The sequence below is a fragment of the Ovis canadensis genome, chromosome 10 (genome assembly GCF_042477335.2).
Source record: "Ovis canadensis isolate MfBH-ARS-UI-01 breed Bighorn chromosome 10, ARS-UI_OviCan_v2, whole genome shotgun sequence".
Lineage (NCBI taxonomy): Eukaryota > Metazoa > Chordata > Mammalia > Artiodactyla > Bovidae > Ovis > Ovis canadensis.
In genome coordinates this window covers 32,142,664-32,158,436 of record NC_091254.1, presented here as the reverse complement: position 1 = coordinate 32,158,436, position 15,773 = coordinate 32,142,664, and positions in this window count along the sequence as shown.

Below are 15,773 nucleotides of genomic sequence, written 5' to 3'. Positions count from 1 at the left end.
GGCCACATCCCATGACCAGAAAGTTCTTCTGTATCTTGTTCTGGGTTATTCAGTTCAGTTCCTAATGTGAAGAGTCAAGAGAGATGCTCACAGGACTTCCCTGGTGATCCAGTGGTTAAGACTACACTCTCAATGCAGGGGGCATGGGTTTGATCCCTGACCAGGGGACCAAGACCCCATATGCCAACTCATCAAAAAAAAAAAAAGAGAGAGAGAGAGAGAGAGATGCTGACAAAATAGAAGATGTTCCAGATATTCATGGGGCTGGAAAAAATCTCTGAGAGTACTGCAAAAGTTTAGCTGGGTATAGAAAAGATAGGGTGGATGTGATGACAACTGTCATGTCTTTGAAAAGGTATTTTGTTATGAGAGGTAGTCATTTTTTTTTTAAATTGAAGACCAGTTCCCAGGAACTATAAATCTTTTGCAGGATTATGTCAGCCACATTATCTGTAAGTTGATTACAAAACCAGTCTCTGTAACTGTGTCTTTCCTTGAAACAAATCATCTGGGTAAGCTGGTAACTGAACTATATTTCTCTTTTAAATCCAGGGGTTAGCATCAGAAATGGTTCTTTTGACTTCAGAAGCATAATAATTGTCAAGGGGGTATAAGTATAAATATGGCAAACAATCGTAAGGATACCTGTAAATTAGTGAGTAGCTCCCTGTCATTTCAAAGCATTAAGTGAGAAGCTAGATAACCATTTGCAGGATTTTTGTAAAGGGTTTTCCTGTACTGGGTGGGTCTCCGTGATTCTTATGTGAACACACTGTTTTTCATGATGATAACGAAGAAATATTGGGCTTCCCTTGTGGCTCAGCAGTAAAGAATCTGTCTGCCAATGCAGGAGATGAGGCCCATGCAGGAGATGCAGGTTCGATCCCTGGATCAGGAGGAACCCCTGGAGAAGAAAATGCCAACCTGCTCTTGTATTCTTGCCTGGAAAATCCCATGGACATAGGAGCCTGGCGAGCTACGGTCCTTAGGGTCGCAAAGAGTTGGACATGACTTAACAACAAACAACAACAAAAAAGGAAATTCTCGCCTTTTCAGTTTAAAATGGTAAACTTAGAGAAGACTTAAGTCCTTTCACATCATAAAATTTGGGCTAGAGTTTTAGGTTGTGGATATATTCCTCATTTGCTCAAGGGAAAACTATTCAATATAAAATGTTAATATTTGTGGGTTGTATATAAGCTTTTATAAAGAAAATGCTACTCTAAATGGAAACATCACAGATGCACATGTACCAGTTTCCAGCAAACTCTATAGATGGAGTGGCTTCGGATGGTCTCAGATGACACTCAGTTCAGTCAGTTCAGTCACTCAGTCATGTCTGACTCTTTGTGACCCCCATGGACTGCAGCACGCCATGTTTCCCTGTCCATTGCCAATTCCTGGAGTTTACTCAAACTCATGCCCATTGAGTCAGTGATGCTATCCAACCATCTCATCCTCTGACGTCTCCTCTTCCTGCCCCCAATCCCTCCTAGCATCAGGGTCTTTTCCAATGAGTCAGCTCTTCACATCAGGTGGCCAAAGTATTGGAGTTTCAGCTTCAACATCAGTCCTTCCAATGAACACCCAGGACTGATCTTTAGGATGGACTGGTTGGATCTGCTTGCAGTCCAAAGGACTCACAAGAGTCTTCTCCAACACCACAGTTCAAAAGCATCAATTCTTCAGTGCTCAGCTTTCTTTATAGTCCAACTCTTACATCCATACATGGCCACTGGAAAAACCATAGCCTTGACTAGACGCAACTTAGTCGGCAAAGTAATGTCTCTGCTTTTGAATATGCTGTCTAGGTTGGTCATAACTTTCCTTCCAAGGAGAAAGCATCTTTTAATTTCATGGCTGCAATCACCATCTGCAGTGATTTTGGAGCCCCCCAAAATAAAGTCTGTCACTGTTTCCACTGTTTTCCCATCTACTTGCCAGCAAGTGATGGGACCAGATGCCATGATCTTACTTTTCTGAATGTTGAGGTTTAAGACAACTTTTCCCCCTCCCCTCTTTCACTTTCATCAAGAGGCTCTTTAGTTCTTCTTCACTTTCTCCCATAAGGGTGGTGTCATCTGCATCTCTGAGGTTATTGATATTTCTCCCAGCAATCTTGATTCCAGCTTGTGCTTCATCCTGTCTAGTGATTTGCATGATGTACTCTGCATATAAGTTAAATAAGCAGGGTGACAATATACAGTACTCCTGACGTACTCCTTTTCCTATTTGGAACCAGCCTGTTGTTCCATGTCCAGTTCTAACTGTTGCTTCCTGACCTGCATACAGATTTCTCAAAAGTCAGGTCAGGTGGTCTGGTATCCCCATCTCTTTAAGAACTTTTCAGAGTTTGTTGTGGCTCTGGCATTGTCAATAAAGCAGAAGTAGATGTTTTTTCTGGAACTCTTTTGCTTTTTTGAGGATCCAACGGATGTTGGCAAGTTGATCTCTGGTTCCTCTGCCTTTTTCTAACTCAATGAACGTGAGTTTGAGCAAGCTCCGGGAGATGGTGAAGGACAGGGAAGCTGGCAAGCTGCAGTGCATGGGGTCACAAAGAGTCAGACACAACTGAGCAACTGAACAACTGTAGATGGAATGATTTCTCTGACCTTAGAGAATGGGGATTATTGCAGATCCTGATGTGAGCAAGAAGTTGGTTATTGACTGTGCTGGGAATTCTAAGCCATGATATGTCAAACTGATAAACTTTAAGAAACTGGCCTTTTCTCTTAACAAGACACTTTCTCAAAGCCCTGACATGTGTTCAATATCAATTATTTGCTGTCTTTGTTTTCTAAAAATACCACCTTGATATTGATAACATGAAGCCAATGCGTTCAAGGTGTTAAATCAGCCCTAGAAGGAAATTGTTCAGGACTTCTAAAGTAAGAAATGGTTCCCTTTGCTCTATGAAAAGAGAGAAAAAGAAAGGAATATTTCCCACCTGCCTCTCCTGACAACCAGAAAGTCTCTACATAGTCTGATAAGCTTTTTGGTCTCTTCAGAACTTTCTTACTTATAGCTTATCACTGATAACTGTCCACACTTATCATTCAACAAATCCAAACAGCCTAAGGATGAAGTTTGCTGCTATCTGCTTTGTAGGGAGGGGTTAGCTTGGGTACCTGCAGCACGTTACACTCTTAGCCTCTTACTTCTTTGCAATAAGCACTAAAGTATCCTACATGTTATTTTTTTGAAAACAAACTTTTGAGAGCATGAGATGCCCCAGTGAAATGCCATTAATTTAGCAGGCTGCATAGCACACGAAAACCTCCACTTCAGCAAAACAACTCAGTGTATGCAAGGTACTCAGTCCTCTTTGATGGCCTTGATTTCAGAATAAGGTTAGACCTATTTTGCTCTTAAGTGTGTTAGGTGGTGTGCTAAGTACTTTACATATTGCTTCTTGCTTCATCTTCTCATGTCCCACTCTTTGTGGCCCCATGGACTATAAACTGCCAGGCTCCTCTGTCCATGGGATTTCCCAGGCAAGAATACTGGCATGGGTTGTCATTTCCCTCTCCAGGGGATCTTCCTGACCCAGGGATTGAACCCAGGTCTCCTGCGTCTCCTGCACTGGCAGGCAGATTCTTTAACACTATGCCACCTGGGAAGCCCCAGTACACGAGGTAGGTAATATTATCCACACTTTGCAGATGAGCGAACCGGTGCGGGAAACTAGAATCACTAGGTTATGGGATTAACTTCTGTTTCGCTTCAGTAGATTCATACAGTTTCCCTGAGGCTCTTTAAAACCTTGAGCTCTGAGTCTTGGCCTCCTTGAGCTTGAGAACTCTCAACTTCCTCATGATACATCCAAGCCCAGAGCTTGGGGAGGGATGAGGAAGGGAAGTAACTAGGAGTTAAACGGTGGTTTAACTGGAAGGTCTGTGGGAACGTGCAGGGGTTCAGAAGGGGTTCAGAACTTGCAGAAGCAACTCAGCCTCAAAGGTCAGGCAGGGTGGAGACTTCCCTGGTAGCTCAGCAGTTAAGGCTCTGTGCTCCCAATGCAGGAGGCCTGGATTCAATCCCTTGTGGGGAAGCTAGATCCCACATGCTGCAGATCCTGAATGCTGCCACAAAAATCCCATTTGCTGAGACTAAGACCAGTACAGCCAAATAAAAAAATAAAATAAAAGGGATAAGCATCAGAGGCTCTTCCCTAAAGAAAGAAAGAAAAAGAACAGCTACCAGGCAGGGTAAAGCAGGGGCTCCTCACTCTGTGAGAAAACCAAGGTCCAGAGAAGGGATGTACCCCATCCAGGCCAGGCCAGGAAGGAGCTCCAGTGGACTTAATTCCATTCTCAGTGGGGATGATGTGGAGCTTGATATGATTCTGGGTGAACAGACAGGGAAGTACCTAGTTTCAGCAGTAAATCCTGCAAGAGAGGATTCCTACCTGTTATATATTTCATTAGCAATTTGATTTCTTTCAGATCCAACCACCACCTTTGCATTTATACAAATTCCAGACCCTATTTCTGATTCTCTAAGAGGTTTGTCCACAGGGCCTCTCCTGCCCACTTGCTACTGCCCAGGTTCAGGCAAATGAAGACTTCATGCCTGAGGCTACAGGCCAGTGATGGGTGGGTGGCTACCTTGGTTTGGCCTGGGGTTGCTGAGTGCCTGAGACTGCTCATTTGGCTGAAGGTCCTGGCCTGAACTGTGGGGCGAGGCTACCTTCTAGAAGTACAGACCAGATCTTGGAAGTGACTGTCAGTTTCCCTTGAGAAATGAGAGAGGTCCCCAGAAGGACTGCAGCTGTCTTTCTCTGCTAGGAAAGGATATAAATAAAGACAGAGAGTGTCAAGAGGAACATTTAGAAAAAAATCTTTATTCTATGCTCTTCTGCTAGGACCAAGCTCCTAGAATTGACCTTAGATCTTTGTCACTGAAAAGCAAGAGATGAGAGGTCACCTTCTTGAGATCTTGGAGCCGAGGTTCCTACTGGGTGTGACTTTCAGAGGCATGTGTGGGACTCTGATGTTTAGGATGTTGAGATAGAATGTTTAGCCTCTGTGATTTCATCTTAACATTGTTGACGGCTGAAAATTTTGTGATAATAGAATGGCTTCTGAAGATGCTCATCTCTGGCAGGACATTAATTATAAGAATAAAACAAATCCCAGGTCTTTCTTTCCTTATTGCCATTTTCTAGTCCCCTTTGTCTCCGTTTCATCATATTTTTATCTAAAGGAAGAGGTCTGATGTGAAATTTCTTTCTTCATCATATTCTGGGCATATCTGAGAAAATGATCTAAGGGATTTCTGAACAATTCTTTCCTAGTCAATGAATTCCCGCCTTAGTGAAGTAAGCCATTCTGATGATAAACACTGGGAAGCTGTCATAGGTCTCTACTCTTCCTGAATTGTCTTCTCACTTTGAGATGGAGAATCCCTCATGGGGAGCAGCCCCAGCTTCCCCTTTGTCCGGATGGCTATTCTGAGTTTATGCATGTCTATACGTTCTTCCTTTTTGTACTTGTGGCTTATCAGCATGTCTGGGAGAAACTGGGCTAGTCCTGAGCATGGAGAATCCATCAGTTGTTTGCGACTCTGGTCACACATGAAGGAGGGAGGGATTTGAGTGTTTTGGCTAGTGTTAGATTTCTAAAAATTTATCATTTAAAAAATTTTATTGAAATATCATTGATCTACAATGTTGTATTAGTTTCAGGTGTACAGCCAAGTGATTCAGTTAAGTATGTGTATATATGTCTACATGTGTGTGTGTGTTCAGTTGCTCAGTCATGTCTGACTCTTTGCAATTCCCTGGTCTGTAGCCTGCCAGGCTCCTCTGCCCATGGCATTCTCTGGGCAAGAATACTGGAGTGGATTGCCATTTCCTTCTCCAGGGGATGTTCCTGCATCTCCTGCATTGCAGGCAGATTCTTTACTGCTGAGCTACTGGGGAAGCCCTATATATGTATTCTTTTTCGGATTCCTTTTCCATTATAGGTTATTACAAGATATTGAGTATAGGTCCCTGTGCTACACAGTAGGTCCTTTTGGTTATCTATTTATATATACTAGTGTGTATATTTAAATAGACAATGGTGTGTATATTTTGATCACAATCTCCTAATTATTCCCTCCCCCTTTCCTCTTTAGTCAACAGGTTAGTCTTCTATGTCTGAAAGTCTATTTCTGTTTTGTAAATAAACTCATCTGTGTCATATTTTAGATTCCACATAGAAGTGACATCATATTTGTCTTTGTTTGACCCATAGGTCCATCCATGTTGCCGCCTGGTGGTAGATTTCTGATGGACCTGTCCTTCGTCCCTCCCTGCCCGATCCCCTCCAATGGACCTTGGAGGATTAGACGCGCTGCAGCGCCTCTCACTGTGACTGGTATTCAGTCCATGCTTGTTGTCTGGAGCTGCATCTCATTAGTCATGACACAGAGGCCCAGGTGAACTGGCTGAATGTCAGAAGAACCAGAAGCTGTTTGGCTTGAGGCAGTTCTCTTCTTGGATGCTTTAAAGTTTTTAGCGACTGTTCTGTTACCATATGTATTCATTTGCTAGGGCTGCCAGAACAAAATACACAAACTGGTGGCTTACACAAGAGGGATTTTCTGTCTCATGTCTGGAGGCCAGAAGTCCAAGGTCAAGGTGTTGGCGGGTGTGGTTTCTCCTGAGGCCCCTCCCTGGCTTGCAGATGGCTGCCTTCCTCCCGTGTCCTTGCATGGCCTTTTCTCTGTGCATCCCTGGTGTCTCTCTGTGTGTTCAAATTTCCTTTCATAAGAACACCCATCAGACTGGATTAGGGACCATCCATGTGGCTCATCTAACCTTAATTACCTTTTTAAAGCTCTATCTCTAAACGCAGTCACCATCTGAGGTACCAGGAGTTATCAGTTTAACATATGTATTGGGAGATGATGTGATTTAGTCCATGGCACCATATATTTCTATACCTGTGATGGATACTAAATCTGAGAGTCAGAGCCTATTAGGATTGGAATGGACTTTATAATTTTAGTATTTCTTTTAAATTTATTTTTACTTGGAGAAAAATGTTGTATGGACTGGCATTTAAACACCCAATTTACAGATGCAGAGCCTGAATTCCAGAAGGGAAACTGGAAAAATCTGGATTGAAAAAATATGGGAATCCCAACTTCTTTTCCCCACAATCCCAGCTGCATTTGGCTCCAGTCCAGGCTGGAGCTACAGGCCCTACATGCCTCCACGAGGATGGAGGTCGGTCAGTCAGAAACCTCCTCAGAGTGACACCGTGTCCCACGGACAGGAGGGCAATGACATCCGGCTCCTTTCTTATAACACAGAGTTCCTCTCGACTCCAGGCGAGGCCTCCCCAACCCTCAGCCGTCGCTCACTGCTGGGGTGCTCCCCCCAACAATGAGCCACTCCTCCCAGCCTCCTCTGAGGCTTTTTCCAGCCTCTTTTTAGGCTTCTCCCAGGGGAAACACACAGGGCAAGTTGAGTTTGTCTTTAGCTACCCACCCACAGCCTTGGCATTCATTTTCCCTTCCTCAGCACCTGCAGGTCACATCCTAGCTCCCTTCTGCCCAGCTCCCCTTTCCTGTGATGTCCCCTCCAGGCCGCTTGAGGGCCCTTTCCTCCTGCTAGTCCCTGCCCCGCCACAGGTGGGCTGTACCTAATTGAAATATGGGGCTCTTCAGGGGTGGCCACATCCGCTGCTCCCAGGGCGCTGTGCTCACCCCTGCCCTGTGGCATTTCTCATCCTGCAGCTTACAGTAAGTCCCCTACATTTGAACTTTCAAGTCACAAATTTTCAAAGATGTGAATAGGTGTGCCTGCCCCCTGTATGCCGGCTATTGTGCTGTACCGCTGTACTTTTCAAGGCACTGTACTGAAAGATTAAAAATGTTTTCCACATTTTTTGTGTTTAAGTAAATATTATTGTGTGAAAGTATTATCAACCCGTTATAGTACAGTACTATATAGCTAATTGTCTTAGTTAGATACTTAGGCTAACTTTGTTGGACTTACAAACAAGTCAGACTAACAAACGAGCTCTCAGAACAGAACTCATTCTTATGTAAGGGACTTATGTAATTGTAGGCTCCCATTCTGGTCTCTGCTCCTAGATTATCAGCATCCAGTGCTCAGGGGCATTCCATTTCCTTTGTGCCCTTAGGATTGAGCACAGTATCTGGAACAGACTAGGCTTTCAGTAGGTGCTTCTGAGTGAAATCCCTAATTACCCACCACTCAGCAAGGTCACAGCTCGACTTGACCTAATGATCTGCTTGCTGTGGTCTGAGTGTTGAAGGTGAGGCCACCAATGGTTGGCACGCAGACCTATGAGGCAAGGGCTCCGGACCTTCCTTTCTTCAGTCATTCAACATTTCAGACATATTTTAAGCGCCTCCTGTTGTCGGGGATTGAACAGTGAACAAAATACGTTCTGTTGTCAAGTTCAACATAGAACATGGCATAGCTGGAAATTTTTCCTGTTTCCATTTGACACCATAGATGTGGTAGGATAAAGACTTGAAGTTACTTTGCTGGGTATCTACCAGGTTCTTTTTTTTTTTTCTTTTTTTGTTTTCACCAAGAACTTTATTGAACAATCTCAATCACTATTTTGTTCCACTACCTTTTGCCAATTTTCAGGCAACTTCATAATCCCATCTTCCCAATACTTTTATCCTTTCAAGCAAAGCAAGCTGTTCCAGGTACCTTAACAGTCTTCCAGGGAATTGACATTTTTTTCCATTGAGAGAATTTTGTAAAGACCCAAATACGTGGAAATCCGGAGGTGCAATGTCTGGTGAGTACAGTGGATGAATCAGAACTTCCCAGTCAAGCGGTCAGTTTTGCCTGATCATCAAAGAAACGTGAGCTGATGGCAGATGACGCACTGTCTGTTGGACAATTCCAGATACTATTTGTCGAGCGCTACTTTCCCTTGGTCTAACTGGAAGCGGTACACTTGGAATTGTTTGGTTTTCCAGAGGAGCTCATAATAGAGGACTGACTCCCTTCCAATCCCACCATATCTACATCACCACCTTCTTTAGATGAAGACTGGCCTGAATTAAGTGTGGTTGGTGGTGGTTCATTTCACTTGCCCCATGATCTCTGCTGTTTTACCTCGTGGAACAGTATCCACTTTTCATTGTCACATTGCCCATTCCTGTTCTAAAAATGAATGTTTTCATTAGAGGATCGTGTGTAGAAGTACGGTCAAGGTTTCTTTTGTAACTTATGTAGAACTCAAACATCAAAGGGAATAACATAATCAAACTGGTGCAACTGATTTTCAAATTTGAGTTGGATATTTTGAAATATGTCGGGATTGTTCTCAATGTCTCGATTTGATCGCTATCAACTTCAACTGGTCTACCCGACTGTGGAGCATCGTTCAGCAAGAATCGCCAACTTGACAAACCTCTTGACACATTCCATCAGTCAGAACACCTCCATACACCGCACAAATCTTTTTTTGCATTTCAGTTGCATTTTTACCTCTCTTGAAATAATAAAGCATAATATGTCGAAAATATTTTCTTCCATTCTCAAAGTGAAAGTGAAGTCGCTCAGTCGTGCCTGACTCTTTACGACCCCATGGACAGTAGCCTGCACCAAGCTCCTCCATCCATGGGATTTTCCAGGCAAGAGTACTGGAGTGGGTTGCCATTTCCTTCTCCATCTACCAGGTTCTTAAAGGTGTGTTGATAAGTTATTTCAGCGTCCATATTTCCAATATTTTGGATGAAAGCTATAGTATCATGGTGCAAAGTGTCAGGGAAGAAACAGAGGCTGACTAGCTCATTCCTGCATGGTTCATTTAATGCTGCTGGAAACCCATTTTGGTTGTCCGCACTCTCCCGGCCAGTCACAGCTTCAACATCCTCCATTGTTCTCTATTTTAGGAAAAAAAGAAAAAAAAAAGACTGAAAGTCTTTTTTGTGACACTTCTGCAATTATTGCTCACCTTCTCAAATTAATATGCTAAGCATCCAAAATGTAATTTGCATTGTGATTTGGGGGAGTGATGAATCTTGTGCCAAGGACCTTTCTTTGGATGAGAGGTAGCTAGAGTTGTGAAATTCTCGAGGTGTGTGACAGGAAGCTGGGGTTGGGCTGTGAAGAGAGGAAAGAGGGGAGAGTTTGTACTTTGCTCCTGCAGGGAACAGTAGCGATGGATGAATTTATTTACATTGATGAATATATTTACACACAGATGTAGCTTTGGGTTCTTAGGATTTTTTTCTCAATAATTTGCCATTTCTAAGATACAGTGAAACTATACTTTTTCATTGTTGAAAGCATCTCCTGTAAATGTATAAAAGTTAATTCCTTGATTTTAAAAATGTGCTTTAAATAGGTAATGCATGCCTATGATATGAAGGTATGGAAGAATATGCAAAAAAAATTGTGTCGTGGGTACTTGCAATTCTTTTTATTATTCTGGTAAAAATACATATTTGTCATTTTAACCATTTGTAAGTATATAGTTCATTCATAAGGTTGTATAATCAAAACCACTGTCAATGTGTGCATGGATGCATGCTAAGGTGCTTCAGTCGTGTCCAACTCTTTGCAACCCCATGGACTGTAAGCCTGTCCATGGGGATTCTCCAGGCATGATTACTGGAGTGGGTTGCCATGCCCTCCTCCAGAGGATCTTCCCAACCCAGGGATCAAACTGACGTCTCTTATGTCTCCTGCATTGGCAGGTGGGTTCTTTACCACTGGCACCCCCTGGGAAGCCCCACCACAATCAATATCCACAATTTTTCCATTATGTCCCCAATAAAATCTCTGTACCCATTAAACAATAATTTCCCCTTCCTCCCTGCAGTCCTCGGTAACCACTCTTCTACTTTCTGTGTTCAAGAATTTGACTCCTCATAGAAGTGGAGCCATACACTATTTGTCTTTCTGTAACTGACTTGTTTCACTGTGCATGCCTTAAAGGTTCATCCATGTTCTAACATGTATCAAAATTTCATTGCTTCTTAAGGCTAAATAACATTCCGTGGTATGTATGTACCACATTTTGTTTACCCATTCTCCTGTTGATGGACATTTGCATTGTCTCAACCTTTTGGCTAGTGTGGTGCTGCTGCTGTGAACATTGGTGTAAATATCTGTTTGAGCTCCTGCTTTTGATTCTTCAGCTATATACCTGTAAGTGTAACTGCTGGGTTGCGATTTGTTTGCTTAGATTCTTAGTCACTCAGCTCTGTTGGAGGAGTCTTCTTTTTGAGGCAAAGCCTGCTTCTCACACAAAAGGTAGAATTGATTTAGGGAACTATTTCTGACTTTTTAGTCCCCTATGCTTGATCCGGAAAATATCTAAGCCTTCTGATATCCTTCTGAAAGACTCCGTTCCGACTTAAATCAGCCAGAGTTGTTTTTGTTGCTTGAAGTGCAAACAATGACAGACACAGTTTCCAAGTTCCTGTTTCCAGCACAGTAGTTCTATTCTTCTAGGCACCCATTGTCACCAGTTTCCTGTGTCTCCCTCCAGATAATACTTCAGTATTTTTAAATGTAAAAGAGAGTATATTATTGCCTTTTTCACTAGCCCACACCTAACATGAAGGCCTTGAGAGTGTAAACTATGTACTGTTAAGTGTTTTTTGTTTGTTTTTAAAATATTTATTTGGCTGCGTCATGCCAGTTCATACTTGAGGCATGCAGGCTGTTGCCCTGCGTCATGTGGGATCTTAGTTCCCTGACCCGGGATTGAACCTGTGTCCCCTGCATGGGAAGGCAGATTCTTAACCACTGGAATACCAAGGAAGACCATATTAAGTGTTAACTTAGCAATCTTCTAATATCTGTGCTTGGGGGCAGTCTGGTGTTGATACTACTATGAGCTTGGACAGCCTTCTGATGAATTAACATGTATGGCAGAGAAAGAAAGTGTTAGTCATGCAGTCATATCTGACTCTTTACAACCCCACGGACTATAGCCTGCCAGGCTCCTCTGTCTGTGGGATTTCCCAGGCAAGAATACTGGAATGGATTTCCGTTTCCTTCTTAGGGGATCTTCCTGACCCAGAGATCAAACCCAGGTTTCCTGCCTTACAGGCAGATTCTTTACCATCTGAGCCACCAGGGAATATGGCAAAGTGTTAGCCACTCAGTCGTGTCTGACTCTTTGAGATCTCATGGGCTGTAGCCCACCAGGCTCCGCAGTCCATGAGATTCTCCACGGCAAGAATATTGGAATGGATAGCTACTCCCTTCTCCAGGGAATCTCCCAACCCAGGGATTGAACCCAGTCTCCCACACTGCAGGCAGATTCTTTACCTTCTGAGCCACCAGGGAAGCCTCTAAAACCAAGTGCCTACATTCTAAGTCATGTCCGACTCTTTGCGACCCTATGGACTATAGCCTGCCAGGCTCCTCTGTCCATCAGATTTTTCAAGCAAGAATACAAGAGTGGGTTGCTATTTCCTTCTTCAGAGGATCTTCCCAACCCAGGGATCAAACCCACATTCCCTGTGTCTCCTGCATTGGCAGGCAGATTCTTTACCACTGAGCCACCTGGGAAGCCCATATATGGCAAGGCTGTTGGCAAAGGGCTCAGTGGGAAGGGCAAGGAGGGGAACACAGAAGAACACAAGATGGGGACCTATGGATGACATCAGAACCTAGAGGCTGAGAAGCCGATGTTGAACACTTTGCTTAGGCTGGGTTCTTCAGTCTCTTGTCCCACTAGAGTGTGTCAGCAGATTCCATAACTATGGGAATTCTTGATTTTAATCCCCAGTCCCAGGGGTTAAAGAGCTGAGTGGAGCTTGTTTGGGTCCTGTGTAACTGTATTACCATAGGTTGCCTCCTCAGAGTCTCATTTTCAGCAGCTTCTTAGATCTCAAGCTGGGATGCCTGCTTTGATATGTCCCACCTAGCGGCTTTGCTCCTGAACTGTGCAGGAGAGAAAGGTAAAGAAAAAGGGAAAGAATGAAGAGATTTGTCTTTTGCAAAGGGCACCCTTGCTATAATGTGGAAGGACAACTGAAGGGAGCCCAGAGTCCATGGAGCGAGGGGATCCTGTTAGGAGGTGGCCGCTGTCATCAGGTCAGAGGTGGTGGCAGCTTGGACAAGGATGAGGTGGTGGAGGTAGACAGCTGGGGATGCATTCGGGAGAATTCTGAGAGAGGAGGCTAGCAGGACTTGGTGAAGGACTCTCAAGGTGGGTGTCAGAGGGGAGGGGTTAAGGAGACGCCCAGGTTTCTGGCTTGTGCCTGTGGAGCTTGGTGGGCTATTCACAGAGACAGGGAACCCGGAAGAGGATCAGGCTCCATGAGGGAATGATGACCTGTCAGGAGAGCTCCTGGAGAAAGAATAAGACAGCCACGTGACAGCAGAGTGAATGCATTAGAATTCTTCATCCATTCATTCATTAGTTATTATTGATAACCTAGAGACTGAATCTTTCTGAAAATGGGCCTAACTGCAGTCTACTCCATGGTGGTGAGGTCGTGTTGAGGGGTGATGAACTATTTGGAGATGGCTGTAGCTTCCTTGCCTGTAAAAATGAAGCATCCAAATAGATAACTCTAGTTATTGTACTATGAGAAATGAAGGCCTTTTCTTCTCTCTGCTGCTGGCCTAACAATCTCTGGACTGTAAGCTAGAGGAGGTCAGAGCACTATCTGTTTTTGTTCACCAGTCTTTTATATGTTAACTTCTCCTGGAGTGAGGACTGGAGTATTTACCTGTCTCCTTTACCTACCTGCCTCCAAGAGGAATGAACATCATTGCTGAACATTCATTCCAAAACCCCAACATCTTGCTTGTTTTGCATTCTGACATTACATAGGAGAACCTTTTCTGTGGCCTACTCCAAGTCCCAGTCACTTGAATGTATTTTTATCTGCAGCCATTTCCAGCAGTAAACTTGTTTCAGATGCAAGAGAGCAAAAAGTAAAAAGCGAGTTTGTATTATCCTGTCTCTGCCATTTAATAATCAGGAGAACTAGATCCAATTTAACTATTCTAAGCTCCTTACCAAAATTTCCCTTGGGGAAAGCATCTTGTGAAGCAGTCAAAACAAGTCAGGGTGGAAAGAAAGACATTCAGGTGCAGAACCCACTGTGTGGAACAAACAGCAAGATCGAAATCCAACCCCCAAATCTGCCCCAGACGACAAACCACCTCCAAACAAACAAAAACAGGTGCCTTCCAACCCCAACACACACACACACACACACATGCACACACACACACATGCACACACACAAATATACACACTTTTCTCATTTGGGGCATGTGCTGTGTTGGGGAACTGATGTAGCCCAGAGCCAGGGAGGGACTGGAACACCTCCCATGTCAAATTCTCTCCTGCTTGTCAGAATCTTCTCCTCGCTGTTCTGCTGTCAGTGATTCTGAAGACTATCTAGCGGTGGATATAACAGTTAGCAGTTCAGATGCTTTTGTTGGCCCCTCCCATCTTCTGCATGTCATCATCTCTTGCCGTCATGGGCTCTGAGTCACCACAGCTGTCACCATGGTGACATGAATATCTAGATCTTTGTTTAACAGTCTCTAGAAGCAACACTTTCTTCTCTAAGACAGTTGGACTCTTCCTCTATGTTTCTGAGCTGGTGGAAGGAGAAGAAAGAAGAAAAACTAAGTGGATATTGCTATAGGTGGTAGTTCAAGGGAACTGATTATGTTTCCAGGGTCCCTCAGCAATGAAGCAAAGTCTTGTGCAGCTCCATCTGAGGTTCTTAGGGCATCTTTATTTATTTTTATTTATTTACTTGACTATGTTGGGTCTTAGTTGCATCACATGGGATCTTTTGTTGCAGCACACAGATGGTGGCTCTTGGGTTTAGTTTCTCCACAGCATGTGGGATCTTAGTTCCCCGACCAGGGATCAAACCCAAGTCCCCCATGTTGCAAGGTGGATTCTTAACTACTGGACCACAAGGGAAGTCCTGTTGTTGTTGGTTAGTCACTAAATCGCGTCTGGCTCTTTGGATCCCATGAACTGTAGCCTGCCAGGCTCCTCTGTCCATGGAATTTCCCAGGCAGGAATACTGGAGTGGGTTGCCATTTTCTTCTCCAGGGGATCTTCCCGACTGCAGGATCAAACTTACACATCTCCTGCATTGATGGGCAGGTTCTTTACCAATGAGCCCCCAGGAAAGCTCAAAGTCCTGCTAGAGCATCTTTAAAAGTAAAGACTTGCCAAGATAGGATCTTAAAAGTTGTGGTAGAATTCACACATTTATATTTAATAATAAAATACTTTAACACATGTAAGTATAGTTGTTTTAGTGCTAAGATAATACTTATTATAAACTTAATAAAACATTATAGTTTTTTGTAATTTGGTTCTAATCAGTAGAGATAGATGATGCAATGAATAGTATGTTGAGATACACCATTACACCATAAGTCAGTTCACAGTGGAGCAAATATTTAAACCTGACCATTAAAGGTACTCAGAAAAACTACAGAAGAATTAAAAAAATTTTACTAGTGGGAAAGACTTTAAAATGTAACAAAAAACCCAGAAGCAGAAAAGATATTGTTGATAAATTTAAATATATAAAAGCATTAAATTTCTGCAAGGCAAAGTCCTGTATAATCAAAATCAAAAGACAATCAAATGAAAATAACTCATATCATAGACTGAGCACTGATTTCCCTAACATATTCAAAGTCCCTATAATCTAACGAGAGAGCAACAAGCCCAGAGTAAAATGGTCAAAAGATATAAGTTGACTGTTTAAGGTGATAAAAAAGGTTCAAACATATGCACAAATGCCCACTGCTTTTTTACTCCTAATAAGAAATTACA